Source organism: Primulina tabacum, chromosome 9 (assembly GCF_025594145.1).
Source record: "Primulina tabacum isolate GXHZ01 chromosome 9, ASM2559414v2, whole genome shotgun sequence".
Classification (NCBI taxonomy): Eukaryota; Viridiplantae; Streptophyta; class Magnoliopsida; order Lamiales; family Gesneriaceae; genus Primulina; species Primulina tabacum.
In genome coordinates, this window is record NC_134558.1 from 8901603 (window position 1) to 8918038 (window position 16436).

Below are 16436 nucleotides of genomic sequence, written 5' to 3' on the forward strand. Positions count from 1 at the left end.
GAATAAACTTTAAAAAATATTCATAACAAATTTTTTAAATTACTATCCTTCTACCATCTTTATATGTCATGATTGTATTAAATGATAAATTTATTTATTTTTTATTTTGTATATTTGAATCTTGAGATCTATTATTATAATTATCATGAATATTGAACAATTCTTTATTCGATAATAATTTATTTTTCTATTTATAAAATTAGGATATGTTTGAATAGTTAATTTTGAAATAATTTATTTTGTAGAATTTAAATTTGAATATTTAGATGTTATGTTTGATTATTTTATTTTGTGTTCCCTAAAAGTACTTAATTAATTATATAAGAGTTTATGTAGTTTATATAACACAAATATATAATTGAAATGATATAGGAAAATATATGATAAAATTAATTTTAATTTTTCAGTTTTTAAATAATGTGAATAATATGTTTTAAATATTGATTTATGTAAAAGATAATTAAAGTTATTTTAGTAAAAATTTAAAATTTCAATTTCAAAAATTTTTTTTTCAAACAAGAAATTAAATTTAAATATAATTTTTATTTTTCAAACAAACACAAGATGAAATTCTAAATCTATGGATTTTCAAATCCAATTTCAAATCCAATTCTACTTTCAAATTCAAATCCAGAAGAGCTCGTGTGTGTTGAACCCGTGGTATGTTCTTCTGTTTTCGCAATTCCCATGTTCCGCACCCGCGTCGCTCGCGAGATCCGACAATTCACAAACTCGCACTCTTCAACCATCATAACCCCGAGAATTATGCATAGCCAACTTTCTAAATTGTTGGCTCCTTGTTGCATTGTTGATCCTAACCATTCATATATATCTCATGTTCGTATCTTGAAATCACCTGCATCCGCATTTTCCCAATTTCTTTTGCATTGAGGAAGGTATTCGATGATCTTACAACTTTCGGCCATTAGTTTGCCTTTCAAGCTTCATTTATTAGTGGATTCCTCGGTATTGTAGACTTACTCCCTTGGCACTTGTCGATATTCTCGTATTAATTTGGTGTATTTGATTCATTTTGCAGTTGTTATGGCCAACCTATTGGGCCAAAAGACGTCACCCACCACTTTGAAGAACACAGAAAAAAGTATTAGACTTTCCACAATATATTCTCCTATTTGACTGAGATGAGACACGAATCACACTCTATTGGTCAGAAGCTTGAGGCCAATCATTGATTCCAAAAAAAATTAAAAGGGGTATGTTATGATTTGTTACACTCCCGCGTGATATCGGTCACCTTACCAAATCCCAATCACTTTGCCCATATCCCAACATATAGGCTATGTTGTGACTCCACACTACTTGTCTTTACTGTTTTAGGATTTTTTTTTTTTTTTGCGAACTATGAATATGTTGGCATTTGTGTTATTGGAGAAAATTGGTGGAATGTTTGTTGTTGGCTTGAGGAAGTGATAATCGATACTCTGCTCATTTTCTTAAACTTGACCAAGTGAATCCGAACTCATCCGTTTAGACAAAACCATGTGTTGCAATACTCCCTGATGCGATCCGGGAAGAATGGGTGAGCCGGGTCGGGTGCTCCACCGGATCTGCTATCAGTATGATGATGGAAATAAGAGCAGAATGTTTGAAATAGAAGCTTTCCTCCTTTAAGCAGCGGAAAAGATCCGTGAACAAGAAAGTAACCACGTGAATGGGCGCCGGAGGGATGTCCGGCGTGATCACTCCGATGCTTAAGTCAATGAAGAACTCAAGCAAGAAACCAATGTAACCAAGTGGTGGTTGTGAGATTGGTGTGAAAATGAGTAGTAAATGCACAATAAATGAGTGTATTCAATATCTGAATAGAGAATAAATGCAAAGATTGAACTTGGTATTTATAGTAGGAGATGTAATGATGACCTCGTTTTTTGTGTTGATCATTAATTATAGTAGGGTGGCTGATTATACCCTATTATTCTGACATGTCAAATCTTATACTAGTCTCATCCCGCCTACCTGATTTTGTGAACCACTTGTATTGGTGTCAGAGATAGGTCGGCTACACACACTCTACTTTGTCGGCATTATTAAATGTGGCACGTTTATCGAAGTGGCCCGGGTAGAATGTCTCTCGGGAATTTACATGAGAGCCCGGCATCCAATAGCCCGGGTCAGTTAAGTTCCGTGTATTCAACGGCCCCGCCTTTCGACTGGCCTCTTCACAGATTCTCCCTGTCAAGTCGTACTCTCAACGTCCCGGGCAGCTTGAGATCCGGATATCGATTCAAATTGCCGTCTTATTGACCTGAGAATAGCCCATCCTCCAGACCCGGGCACTACCCATGACTTGGCTCCATGACCCAGGGCATCCCAGGTATCACTCCCCTTGTCTAAGCAGCACGTAGGCCAACTTTTTGAGTCATGGTCAGCTAAAAACATGTCTTACATACAAAAATGGCTCTAAGGCCTACTCTGTGTGAGATATTACACAATCTTAAACAAACAAAATGTTGGTATGATATTCTTTTGTCTTGGAAAATCAAAGGATATAAATGGGTGAACCAAATGGCTATGAGAAAATAGCCGAGACAAGAGTTTGACTCTTTTTCCTTAAAATGATATTGCCCGGTCCCGATACTCACGGTTGTTGGCAATTCGTTTCCCAAGATACAACGACTACGACTTCAAAATAGTAGCACTACAAATTTTAAAGCCACACGAACTTGAGATGTTTAGAACGCTATCAAGATGATATGCAAACTTTCTAATTTCGAATTCTAAGCGTTAAACTTAAAAATTCAATTCCGAGTTTAAATCTTGCAAAACTTAGATTTAAGCGCAAATGCTTAAAAAACTCAAAACTAGAAGAAAACTCTCGAATTTAATTCCAAAGTTCGAATTTAAGCATAAAAGCTTAGAAAATCCACACTCGAGATTTTATATCCCGAAAATTTGAACTTTAAGCGCTAGTACTTAAAAATTCGCATATAGAACTAAATTGGAGATAAAGGAGAAAAAGAGAAAAATGTGCAATGAATGCAAATAAGGTGATCCTAATTATAGAGCATGAAAAACCTTGAATGAAGAGACATGCATCTTCTTGAAGAGATGCATTGATTCACAAAATTTGACCTCACAAGTCTTGGCCAAATCTCATGGCCTTTCGGCCACCTCTTCACAAAAGTCCCATGGCCTTTCGGCCATTGTGACTTCAAAATTTTTTTTAAGATAAATATATTATATGTTAGAACTTTTTAAGTTCGCATTCTTGATTTTGATAATAACAAAACTTGTTAATTTGTGTTACTAATAATCTACCTTAGTGGGCATAAGCTAGGATCTTTCACTAGCTGTTTACATCGCAAGTTGAAGACCTAATTGATCGTACAAACTGAATCAGTCTAACTGTTACGTCAAATTGAGCAGTCCAGCTGATTGTCCAGTTGATAGGTGGTTCAGCAAAAGAACCTCAGAAGCCTGGCCAGCCGAAGGAGTGTTCAACAGATGAAGAAACCCAGCTGATCAATTCAACTAAACGAGAGTGAAATCAGTTCAACTGACGAGTCAACTGATTTCACCAGCCCAACTGAAGATCATTTCAGCTGACCAGTTCGAAGCATCAGTCAGAATCTTTCAGTTGTAGATGGAGGAAAACTCTTTCAATGGATTCCAGCTATGCGTGATGGTACAAAGTCATTGTCCAGTCAAAAGACAATAATGGACGTGCATCAGAGCATTAAAGACAAAACGTTTCAGCAGGGCAGTCGAAAAGTCGAGACACAAAGTCCAAGAAATGAATTCCAGATGCAACAGATACAATAAATGAGTCTCACTGTACGTTCAATTTTCCCGCATATATAAAGAGAAGATCAGTGAAGACTCAAAAAAATACAACAAGAAGAAGTTGAAGAAAAAGAACGAGATACAATACAAAAAGCTTCTTCAAGAGATAAAAGAAAAGGCACGCACATTGCACATCTGCTTTCAGAAGCATTCAGCCCAGAGGGACACTTTAACGTGTTATCTGCTTAGTTTAGAAGTCATTTTCCCTCAGTGTGTGAGAACATCCTTGTTAAGTACTTACACAATAATTTTCTCAACCACTCATATACAGTCTTGCACAAAGACGTTAAACTTGTGTATGTAGTTTTTGCCACATAGACGTTAAAGAAGTGTTGGCTGGAAGGTGCTGCCTTCAGTCGTAGCTGGGAGTTCAGTTTAGGCAGTAATGTATGTCCTAGCTGAGTGGGTTTGTACAAGTGTTTATATAAATCAAAGCCTTCTAGTGGATCCTACCCGAGGCGGTATAAGGGATGACGTAGGAGCAGTTGAAGTCTCCGAACATCCATAAACATATCTTGTGTATTTAACTGATTAACTGCTGTTTTCAAACTGTTTGTAACCATAACTGAACTGATGAATGCTAAAACCAATCTACCCTTTTTCGATTATTCACTTTACATAAGTTAAAATATTTTCTAATATAACAATTTTATTCACTAAGGATTACTTCGAGTTTCTTTCGCTTGGTTTTAACTAAATTCGATTTAATTAATCGGTGTTAATATTCTTAGAACACGAGCTATTGCAGCTCATTGGAGAATATAATGTTCGAAATGCCTTTGAAGGCAGTATCACACTCGATCCTTCAATTGTTATCAGAGCAGGTTGTTCTAAGAAGAACATTTGAAGAAAACTGTGTTTTAAAATTTTCTACTTTAAAATATTGTTAAAAGTTATTTAAAAGTATTTCATACTATTTTCAAAACTATTTGAAAATATTATATGTCGCTCTTTAGTAAAGAGTTGAGAGGATTGGCTCTGCAACTAAAGTTGTAGCCACTTCTCTAGATTCTTTACTTAGGGGTTTTAATCAGCCTGCAGAGGAATGAGAATCATCTGCAAAGATGCACAACTAAATTGCCTGTTGAACAAGTTTTCAGTTGCAAGCCTACGAGGTCAGCTGTTCTTCAAACGAAACTCATCCATGCTGGGACGTTGGTTGATTAAATCACCAGCTATATTCCAGTTGAACCTAGTAAGAGTCTGCTCGACCAGTTAGTCTGTGAAGAAATCAAGTTCAAGCAGTTTAACTCGTTTCTCTAGCAAATTGAACTCACAACCGATGCAGCAGTTCAAGCAGTCAAGTAACCAGTTGATAGTATATCTAGTTCTGTCGCATAAACCAACTGATATCTAATGTTGTTTAAAATATACTACTGTTGTAGTACTTTTTCTTATTCAACTGAAATATGTACTCAGATGTAAATACAAGGAAATTTATTTAAATAAACATCAAGTTTTTTCACATGTGTTTCGTTGTGACTGAATGAATATTTCCAGATTTCTTGTCTACATTGCTTGAATGATTATAACCTCTGAATAAATGATTATATAAATATCTTTCAAATACGGGTCTTTAAATTCAAGGGGGATTTTTTCGTTTCTCTCTCAAACTAAAATTATTGTCTATAAGTATTTAAAATCCAGTTTTTGAGAAAAATCCTTTTTATCAACTGAAAAGAAGTTTTCTCAATTCTGGTTATCCCTCTTAAAAGTCTTTCAATTTAGTTTTGGAGGGGGAGTTTTTTTCGTTTTCAAAAACTTCTTTAAATTCAGTTACAAAGGGGGAGCTTTTAACGATGTTTGAATGTACTAACCATTGAACTGAATATATTACGATTAACTGCTCAAGTTTTTGTAATCATAAAAAAGGAGGAGATTGTTGGAACTTTTCAAGTTCGCAATCTTGATTTTGATGATAACAAAACTTGTTAATTTGTGTTACTAATAATCTACCTTAGTGTGCAGAAGCTAGGATCTTTCACGAGCTGTTTACATCCCAAGTTGAAGACCTAACTGATCGTACAAACTGAATTAGTCTAACTGTTACGTCAAATTGAGCAGTCCAGCTGATTGTCCAGTTGATAGGTTGTTCAGCAAGAGAACCACAGAAGCCTGGCCAGCCGAAGGTGTGTTCAACTTATGAAGAAACCCAGCTGATCAGTTCAACTGAACGAGAGTGAAATCAGTTCCATTGACGAGTCAACTGATTTCACCAGCCCAACTGAAGATAAGTTCAGCTCACCAGTTCGAAGCATCAGTCAGAATCTTTCAGTTGTAGATGGAGACAAACTCTTTCAATGGATTCCAGCTATGTGTGAAGGTACAAAGCCATTGTCTAGTCAAAGGACAATAATGGACGTTGCATCAGAGCATTAAAGACAAAACGTTTCAGCAGGCAGTCGAAAAGTCGACACAAATTCCAAGAAACGAATTCAAGATACAACAGATAAAATAAATGAGTCTCACTGTACGTTCAGTTTTCCGCCTATATAAAGAGAAGATCAGTGAAGACTCAAAAAAATACAACAAGAAGAGGCTGAAGAAAAAGAACGAGATACAATACAAAACGCTTCTTCAAGAGAGAAAAGAAATGGCACACACATTGCACATCTGCTTTAAGAAGAATTCAGTCCAGAGGGACCCTTTAATGTGTTATATGCTTAGTTTAGAAGCCATTTTCCCTTCAGTGTGTGAGAAAATCCTTGTTCAGTTCTTACAAACTAATTCTCTCAACCACTCATATACAGTCTTGCACAAAGACGTTAAACTTGTGAATGTAGTCTTTGACACATAGATCTTGAAGAAGTGTTGGCTGGAAGGTGCTATCTTCAGTCGTAGCTAGGAGTTTAGTTTAGGCAGTAGTGTAAGTTCTAGCTGAGTGGCTTTGTACAAGTGTTTTTATAAATCAAAGTCTTCTAGTGGATTCTACCCGAGGCGGTAGAAGGGGTGACGTAGGAGCAGTTGAAGTCTCCGAACATCCATAAACATATTTTGTGTATTTAACTGATTAACTGCTGTTTTCAAACTGTTTAGATCAGTTGGAGTATTCGTCAGTTCAGTTGTCACCATAACTGAACTGTTGAATGCGAAAACCAATCTACCCTTTTTCGGTTATTCAATTTACATAAGTTAAAATGTTTTCTAATATAACAGTTTTCTTCACTAAGTATTACTTCGAGTTTCTTCCGCTTGGTTTTAACCAAACTCGATTTAATTCATCGGTATTAATATTCTTAGAACACGAGCTATTGCAGCTCATTGAGAATATAGTGTTCAAAATGCCTTCGAAGGCACTAGCACACTCGATCCTTCATTATAATATAATAATATATTATTATTATTGTTGGTTGCAGAAACACCAGCAATCTTTATTTTGATGATAACAAAACTTGTTATTGTGTTTCTAACATAAACTCAAGTGTGAAGTTTATACATCAAATTGGAAGCTGAAACTTCAATTTCGCAAACAGTTGAATTCTGGCGAGGTGCAGTATTTTGATCATATATTACAAAACAGAGATCGAAATGACCTAAGGCAAAAACGGTTGGAAAGCCAACTCAATTATCTACCAGTCATACTGCAGGCCACTCGGACCAGTTCGAATGTTATCTAGGTCAAACCGCTGATTGAAGTGCAAACAAGACATTTTAGATTCTGCAAACGGTTCAAAACGAGTAGCGTTAGTATTTTGCCCATATCTCTCAGCTGTATGATTTAAATGACAACCCTTTAACTTTCCTGATAAGAAAACTAAATTTGAAACAAGTCGTATTTCACGTCAGTTGGGCAAAATCGAATGGTATCTAGGCCAAAACCGGTTGCTGAATGACCAAACTGATTGCACGAAAACAGCAATGAGTAGTTACGGTAAATTGGTCATATCTCTCAGCTCGCTTATTGGAATGAAATTATTCAGTATGCGTTGAAAAGATAAGACGATGATCAACAAATAATCTTCAGAAGTCAATGTCTGAATCGAAGCTTAAGATGCTGATAAATGGAGATGAAGCTATTGGTTCTGCACATCACACCAATGGAGCTGCAGTTGAGACACTGATCAGTTTTCAACCGCTGACCAGTTTTCAACCGCTTACCAGTTCAACCGCTGATCAGCTGACGAGTTTGAACCGTTGACCAATCAGTTTAAGCTCGGGAAAAGGTCCAGCAAAGCTAATTTGACCGTTGCAATTTCAGAAACAGTACAAAAACTTTTCAAACGGTCAGATTATTGTGTCTAACGTATATATCATTGTTGGGGCCTATAAATACAACATATTGAATATCAAACAAGAGTTTTTCAAGGGGATTTAAAGTATGGGCAGTTAGCATGAAGAAATTTGCTAGTTGAGAGCACAAACCACTGTGTGAGGGCACATATGAGATGTACACTTTAAAGGATAAATTCCTCACACACAACCACTCACAGATATACAAGAGACGTTAAACATTATGTGGATTGTGAGGTTGCGGCCTACAATCGAGAGTGTGCTAGGAGTTTCAATTAGGCAAGAGATAAGTCCTAAGTTGAAATGGGTTTGTACAAAGTGTTGTATAAATCAAAGTCTTCTAGTGGATCCTTCCCAAGGGGAGAAGGGGTGACGTAGGAGTTGTTAATCTCCAAACATCCACAAACAAATTTGTGTCTATTTATTTATTGCATTTAGTTATCATTTTCATTGTTTTAAAGATGCATTGTTGAAGCATTTTATGTGTTCTTCAAATACCAAAATATTGCATACCAATTGTTTGATAACATACTTCAACTAAAATATTTTTACTCATTCAACTTGAATATATTTTAAATGCTTTACAAAATCTTTAATCGGTTTTTACGAAAGATTATTTCGAGTGTCTTTCGTTTGGTTTGAAACAAAACTCGATTTAATTCATCGGTGTTCAAATATTTTCAAGAACAAGCTATTGTAGCTTTTAAAAGCAAAAATCTGAAGAGTTCATTCACCCTTCCTCTAAACTCTTTCTCGATCCCATATATATATATATATATATTTCAATTCATTCTTTTCACTCGATAAAATTTTAACTCAATTAATTTCTCATTCACACTAATTGGTAATCGAGAAATAATTATGTTCACTACGTAGTTTGTTCGAATTATTGTATCGACTTTAAATGAGTACAAAACTCATTTTTCTAACAATCCCCTACATAAATGAAAATTAATGCATGTGACTATGCTGACTCGACAAATAGCATTCTAGCAAAATATTATTGCATCAGGATATGTAGCTTTTGGCTTTGAACCTTCCTTAGTAAGATATAATAAGATTTACTTGGCAATTAGTGGACGTGATGCCTTGAACTATTCGTCGTTTTGTGTAAACCAAGACAATTATATTCACACAATAACATTTCTAACATTTCATTATGTTCTCACTGTTGGATCCATTTCGGCCATGGACACCGCTTGGTTTTGCGAGTGCTTTTCATATTTGCAGCGGCCACACTTCACACTTACGTCGATGATCTCCTAGGAGAGTATCCCACTATACTCCAACATACGTATTAGTATATCTTAGGAATCATTAAAGATAAAATCTAGCCTCATACCCCTTTGTGGGCAACACCACTTATCATAGGAATAGGTAGGAGATTTCACCAAGGTGTTTCTACCAATCTTGTAATTTAGTTGTCCCTTTTGAACCTAGATCTTGGGATCTCCAGTCAACTAGGTTGGGTATCCACTACAATGTTTAATTTTGGGGTTTTAATCCCATTCCTCTTGATAGACAATTCATTTGATCTCTCGGTATACCTTTTGTAAGTGGATCCGCTAGTTTCTCCTTTGATTTTACATAATCAATGGATATAATGCCATTAGAGATCAATTATCGTATGGTACTATGTCTACGACGGATGTGTCGAGACTTACCATTATATATAGTGTTTTGTGTCCTTCCAATTGCTGATTGACTATCACAATGAATCATTAATGAGGACACTGGCTTATTCCAACAAGGGATTTCTTCTAAGAAATTTCGAAGCTACTCGGCTTCTTCTCCAGTTTTGTCTAAAGCTATAAATTTTGATTCCATTATGGATCGAGCAATGCAAGTTTGCTTAGAAGAATTCAATGATATAGCCTCACCACCAATGGTAAATACGTAACCACTTATGGATTTTGAATCATTTGTGCCAGATATCCAATTTGCATCACTATAACCTTCTAGGACCGCGGGATATCTCGTATATTGTAATCCATAATTTAAGGTGTATCTTAAATATTTAAGTATCCTTATTAATGTCTTCCAATGATCATTGCCATGATTACTTGTAAATCTGCTGAGTTTGTTTACAACATAAGCAATATCTGGACTAGTGCAGTTCATGAGATACATCAGACCGCCTCTAATCTTCGAATACTCTAATTGAGATATGGGTTCACCTTTATTTTTGTAAAGATGCAAACTTGGATCTACATGTGTTTTGATCAAGGATGTATCATTCACATTATATTTTTCCAATATTTTCTCAACATAGTGAGATTGCAACAAAATACGTCATTCCGATGTTTTGGTAAATTTTATTCCCAAAATGACATCTAGTTCTCCCATATATTTCATATAGAAGTTTTTTGTTAACATCTTCTTAGTAGTCTTGATGATATTAATATTACTTCCCACAATTAACATATCATCGACGTACATAGGGGTAAGCAAGATTTCGGTTAAACCGAATTAACCGACTGAACCGAGCCAATTCGAAAATTCGGTTTGGTTATTTCGGAAAATCGATTTTCAAGTTAAAAAAATTCGGTTATATCGGTTAATTCGGTTCGTTTACGATTTTCAAAATTTTGAAATCGGTTAACCGAATTAACCGATATAATAAATACTATTATTTAATAAATTTTTATTATTTATCAATTTTTATACATATTTTAATTTTTAATTTTAAAATCGATATAATATGTATTAATTGTGTTCAAACAAAACTTATACATTTGTGATGTGTGTGATTTTATATTTTTATGCATTTATGTATATTGTAGTATTCAAGAAAAATTACATGTATAATTAAAGTTAAATCACAATTTTTTTTAAAAAAAACTAATCGGTTAATTCGATAACCGACCGAATTAACCGATTTTAATTCGGTTCGGTTTTTATCGGTTATGAAAAATAATTTGGTCGGTTCGGTTATGGCTAAATATTTCGGTTCGATCGGTAACCGAACCGACCGAATGCTCACCCCTAGACGTACAAGCATACTATTACATATGCTTTAGGTGTATCTTTGATGTAAATACATTTATCACACTCGCTAATTTTGAAGCCATTTGACAACATAGTTTTGTCGAATTTTTCATGTCATTGTTTTGGCGCTTGTTTAAGCCCATATAGTGATTTAACGAGTCTACACACTTTTTTCTCTTGTCCAGGAACCATATACCCTTCGGATTGTTCCATATATATTTCTTCCTCAAGTTCCCCATTGAGGAATTCCGTTTTCACATCCATTTGATGTATTTCTAGATTATGTAATGCCGCAATTTCTATCAATACACGAATAGATGTTATTCTCGTCACTGGCGAGTATGTATCAAAATAATCAAGACCTTCCATTTGTCTATATTCTTTGATTACTAATCTAGCCTTATATTTTTCAATAGATCCATCGATCTTGTATTTCCTTTTAAAAATCCACTTGCATCCCAATGGTTTATTTCCCGAAGGGAGGTCAACCAATTCCCACGTATGATTATGCAAGATAGATTATATCTCAATGTTCATTTCCTCTTTCCAAAAGGGGGCTTCAGGAATTGATAGTGCTTTACTAACTGTCCTTGGTTCATTTTCCAACATATAAGTTTTAAAATTAGGGCCAAAGGTCTTTGCTATTTTAGCCCTTTTACTACGTCGTGATTCTTGTTGTTTTTCTTGAACTTTACCGCTCGTAGTTTCATAAGTCCTTTTTCAAGAACTTATTTCTTTATTTTCTTTACAAATGAAATGTTTTTTCAAAGAAGACAACATTCCTTGATTCAATAATTGTTCCTTCATGCACATCACTTATTTCAGATTTAAGTACCAAAAATCGATATGCACTACTGTTTATTGCATATCCAATAAATATACAATCTATTGTCTTAGGCCCAATTTTTACTTGTTTTGGTTTTGGTAATTCAACTTTTTCCAAACACCCCCACACTTTTAAATATTTGTAGGAAGGCGTGTGACCTTTCCATAATTCGTAAGGAGTTTCGTCCTTAACTTTGTGTGGAATTTTATTAATAATGTAGTTGGCTGAAAGGATTGTTTCTCCCCCACAAGTTTTGGGGTAATCCTGAACTCAATAACACTTGCGTTCATCATTTATTTGAGAGTGCGATTTTTTCTTTCAGTAATACCATTTGATTGTGGTGAATATGATGCACTAGTTTGATGAATAATGCCACTTTCGCAACAAAATTCGTCAAATGGTGCTCTATATTCTCCATCTCTATCACTGGAATAATTTTTATTCGTTTAGTCAATTGATTTTCAACCTCATTCTTATAATGTTTAAACACTTCGAGTGTAGCGTCTACCGATTTAAAAGTGCGGAAATTTTTTTTAGAGCTCACATTTTGAAATTAAGCATTTAAATAAAGTGCATGCATGAAGTTCTACTTAAAAATATCATTTATAAATTATCATAAGTAATTACAAATAAAAATATAATGGAGTAAAAACGAGTAAAAATCCTAACATCAAACAGTAAAATAAAAGAGCGTATAAAATATTTGTATCCTTTCAATAACATAAAATCGTAAATATGCGGAAAATCATGAGGTCCTCGTGTCGTGTCTCCCACCAGGTCTGCCGACTCAGAGTTCAGCACCTCCAGTCCCCTCGACATCGAACTCACCTGCATCACACATGCCTAGTGAGTCTAAAGACTCAACACACATTCAACACATATGTACCATAAATAACAAATAATATACATAGCACACAACAGTGAAAAATATCATACTCAATATATCTTTCATGAACTTTAAAAGCGTAATGTAAACGTGTCATATGAAATCGTGGCGTGTCAAAACAGTTCATAGTTCATCATTCATCATTTCCATTGGTGAATTCAGTTCATTAGAGGTGACTATCGTACATCATCATTTACGATGGATCCATCATACATAGAACTGCGGTACCCGACGGATGTCGAACATCAGTGACATGATTACCCATCCACTGTGCCTAGGCCTCATCATCAACATTTACATATACGTCATATGCATTTACATATATTTCGATAACCACAACTAATTTTCATCATTCAAAACATCATCATTTTCATCACTTAAAAAAATCGTGCACATATGCAATTTTCTTTATAGCCAAGCATGCAACGTATATTTTCATAAAATCTTAAAAATCGTGATCATGATGCATAAACATTTAAAATATGGAAAATTTGTGCTCAGGGCACTGACCAAAATCTCACCCCCAGTGCAAAATTACCATTTTTCCCCTAGAAACCCAAAATTACCGTTTTACTCCTGGACCTCTACGATTTGACCTGAAGCTTACAAAACTCCTTAAAACATCCCAAAACATATTTATAAATAGTCCTAGACGTAAACTCGAGCCCAATATCAAACTTAACCAATTCATTTTAAAACTTGGACCGGGGTCCCTGTTTTAACCCGAATCGACTCGAAACTTAACCAAATTTTTCCCAACTCCTTACCACACCTTATAAACACTTAAAAGGCTCTAAAAACCTCGAGACCAGACTTACCAACCTTTGGGAAAGACCCTAGACAATGGCTGGAAAATTCAGCAACCTTCATTTGGAAATCCTAGGCACTAAGCTAGAATCTCTTGGACCAACCCTAGCTGCCTTACTGACCAAGAATCCTGCCCCACGCAGAGCACCCAACGGACCTTCCCTAAACAAGCTACCCGAGCCTCCCTCACTTAAACCACTTCGATATGCTCTTGGACCAAGACCAGCTGTTCCCAGCCACCTCCCAGCCATACCACTGACCCAATAGGGTCGGTTTCAAGCCTGGTAGTAAGCCATGCACAGCTGTCACCCGAATCCCTCGATCTTGGCCTCAAAAACCCTCACACGCTATACCGAACGAGTTCCCTTCGAGCTTGGCAAAATCAGATCTCCAGCACCTAGACATCATTATACACAACCTGCACAGCCCCATTCCATCACAAAATTGACAGCCTTTGCACACAAATGAAAAAACGTGAGAGTTGAAAACAACAAATGCAATAATCACATGAAAACCGAAAATCTCTTCATGTACTAGGCTAGATCAGAATTTGCATGCATAAATACATTCTCCAACATATAAAACGTGTATGATGCGTAAAAAAATTGATACAAAGCATGCCTTGATGTTATAGACGCGAGGAGATCGAAGAACGAGTGCCGAGTTAATTTTTCCTTGAAAGAAATGGGGTGGCCGCAGCTTCTTGAGGTTGCTGCTGTAAAAACCGAGAGAAATCAAGAGGGGAGTGGGAGGTGTCGGCTGATAATGATGTAGGATTAGGTTAAGTGGAGTTTAAGTAATATTTAAATAGTTAATTAATAGATAACGAGCTCTAAATTATCATTTAAAATTTTAAAAAGGATTTTTAAGCACAATAAGCTTAAAAGTAGGCTCATTAAGTCCAAAAATATCCTCGGAAAATATTTTGTTTTGGTAAGTTCTTGAAAATATTAGCTGAACCCTCAAAAAGTCCCCTGATTCGATAAAATTTACGTACCGTTAAAAAATATGCTATGACGGGTAAAACTACCCAACCAAGCTGATTTTTTTAAAAATATACCTTTAAAGCATCTTATAATAATTCATAAAAATTAATCATGTAATAAAAATAATTTTCCTTATAATTCTCCGGTCTCCATTCCTCGTTCGGCGCAAAATGCATCTAGAAACCCTAATGTATAAACTTTTAAAATATCATGAAATAAATCCTATCATGAAATAATTATGCTTAAAATGTATAAAAATAATTTAAACACATAATTAAATGAATCCCTAGATTGCATGCATTCATGTTACGTTAATTAAATTCCTGGACCTTACATCGAGAGCCTCATCTTTGCCTACATAGCAAATAGACATAATAATACCTTGTGCAATTATCAATGAAAGCAATGAAATTTTTTTTCCTCCTCTAGTTTGCACAAACTTCAAATTACATAAATCGGTGTGAATTAACACTAGAGAAGTTGTATTTCTTTCGACGGATGTAAACAAGGCCTTTGTAAATTTTGCCTCTACACAAATATCACATTTGTGTTTTTTGTTTACGTCAATTGAAGGCAATAAATTTAAATTTACTAGCTTACGTAATGAATTATAACTTACAGGACCCAAACGAACATGCCATAAATCATACGACTCAACCAAGTAAATAAAATTGGTACTTTTATTGCTTTCAATGTTACGAAGTACATTCATCGCATTTAGTTTGAAAAAGCTATTTTCTAGATAGCCTTTTCCAATAAACATATCATTCTTAGATAGTACAAATTTGCTAGAATGAAACACTAGTCTAAATCCAGCCTTGACAAGTGCTGATCCCGACACAAGATTCTTTTGAATGTGCAGAACATGTAGCACATCAATAAGAGTTAATTCCTTGTCGGATGTCATCTTGAGCACCACTTTTCTGAGTTCCACGATTTTTGACGTAGTAAAGTTACTCATGAAGAGTTGTCATCTACTAATCGGGGTATAGGTAGAGAACATTTCTTTTTCGGCGCAAACATGCCTTGTTTCTCCTGTATCGATGAACCATTCTTTTGGATTGTCCACTAGATTGGATTCAAACACAAAAATGAAAAACATGAGATCTGTCATGTCATTTGATAATTTCTCATCTTCGGTGATGTTCACTTGGTCCCTTGACTTCTTTTGATTATCTTTCTTTTCTCGGCAATCTCGTTCCAAATGGTTAGGTTTGCCACAATTATAGCAATTCCTTTAAACGTTTTGGCCTTTCCTTTCTTTGGACCATTTCCTTGGTATTTTCTCTTCTTGCTAGTGTTTTGTTCCACCAAATTTTCTCTTGCCTCAAAATTGCTCTTTCCGGCTTTCCTTTCGGATGCCCTGTTGTCCTCCTCAATTCTTAGGCGCACATTCAAGTTTTCAAAATTCATCTCTTTACGTTTATGCTTGAGATAATTCTTAAAATCTTTCCACATAGGAGGAAACTTTTCAATCATGGCCGCCACTTGGAATGAATCACTAAGGGTCATTCCTTCCGAATGAATTTCTCGCAGAATTACTTGTAACTCTTGCACTTGGGCCATAATCAATTTAGAGTCAATCATCTTGAAATCCAAGAATCGTCCGACAATGAATTTCTTCAAGCCGGCATACTCATATCTATATTTTTTGTCAAGTGACTCCCACAATTATTTTGCCATTTTCTCTTGACAATACACGTTGTATAGTGCATTGTCTAGTCCATTCAAGATATAGTTTTTGCATAGGAAGTCGCTATGTGTAGAGCCCAAATTCAGTACACGTATAACCCATGCATTTATTAATTTTAAAATGAGTCTTAGTGGTGCATGATTTATTTAAATACATTACGTTATATTTTTATATTTTGTGATGCACGTTAAGATATTTTCTTGAGTTCACATTTCA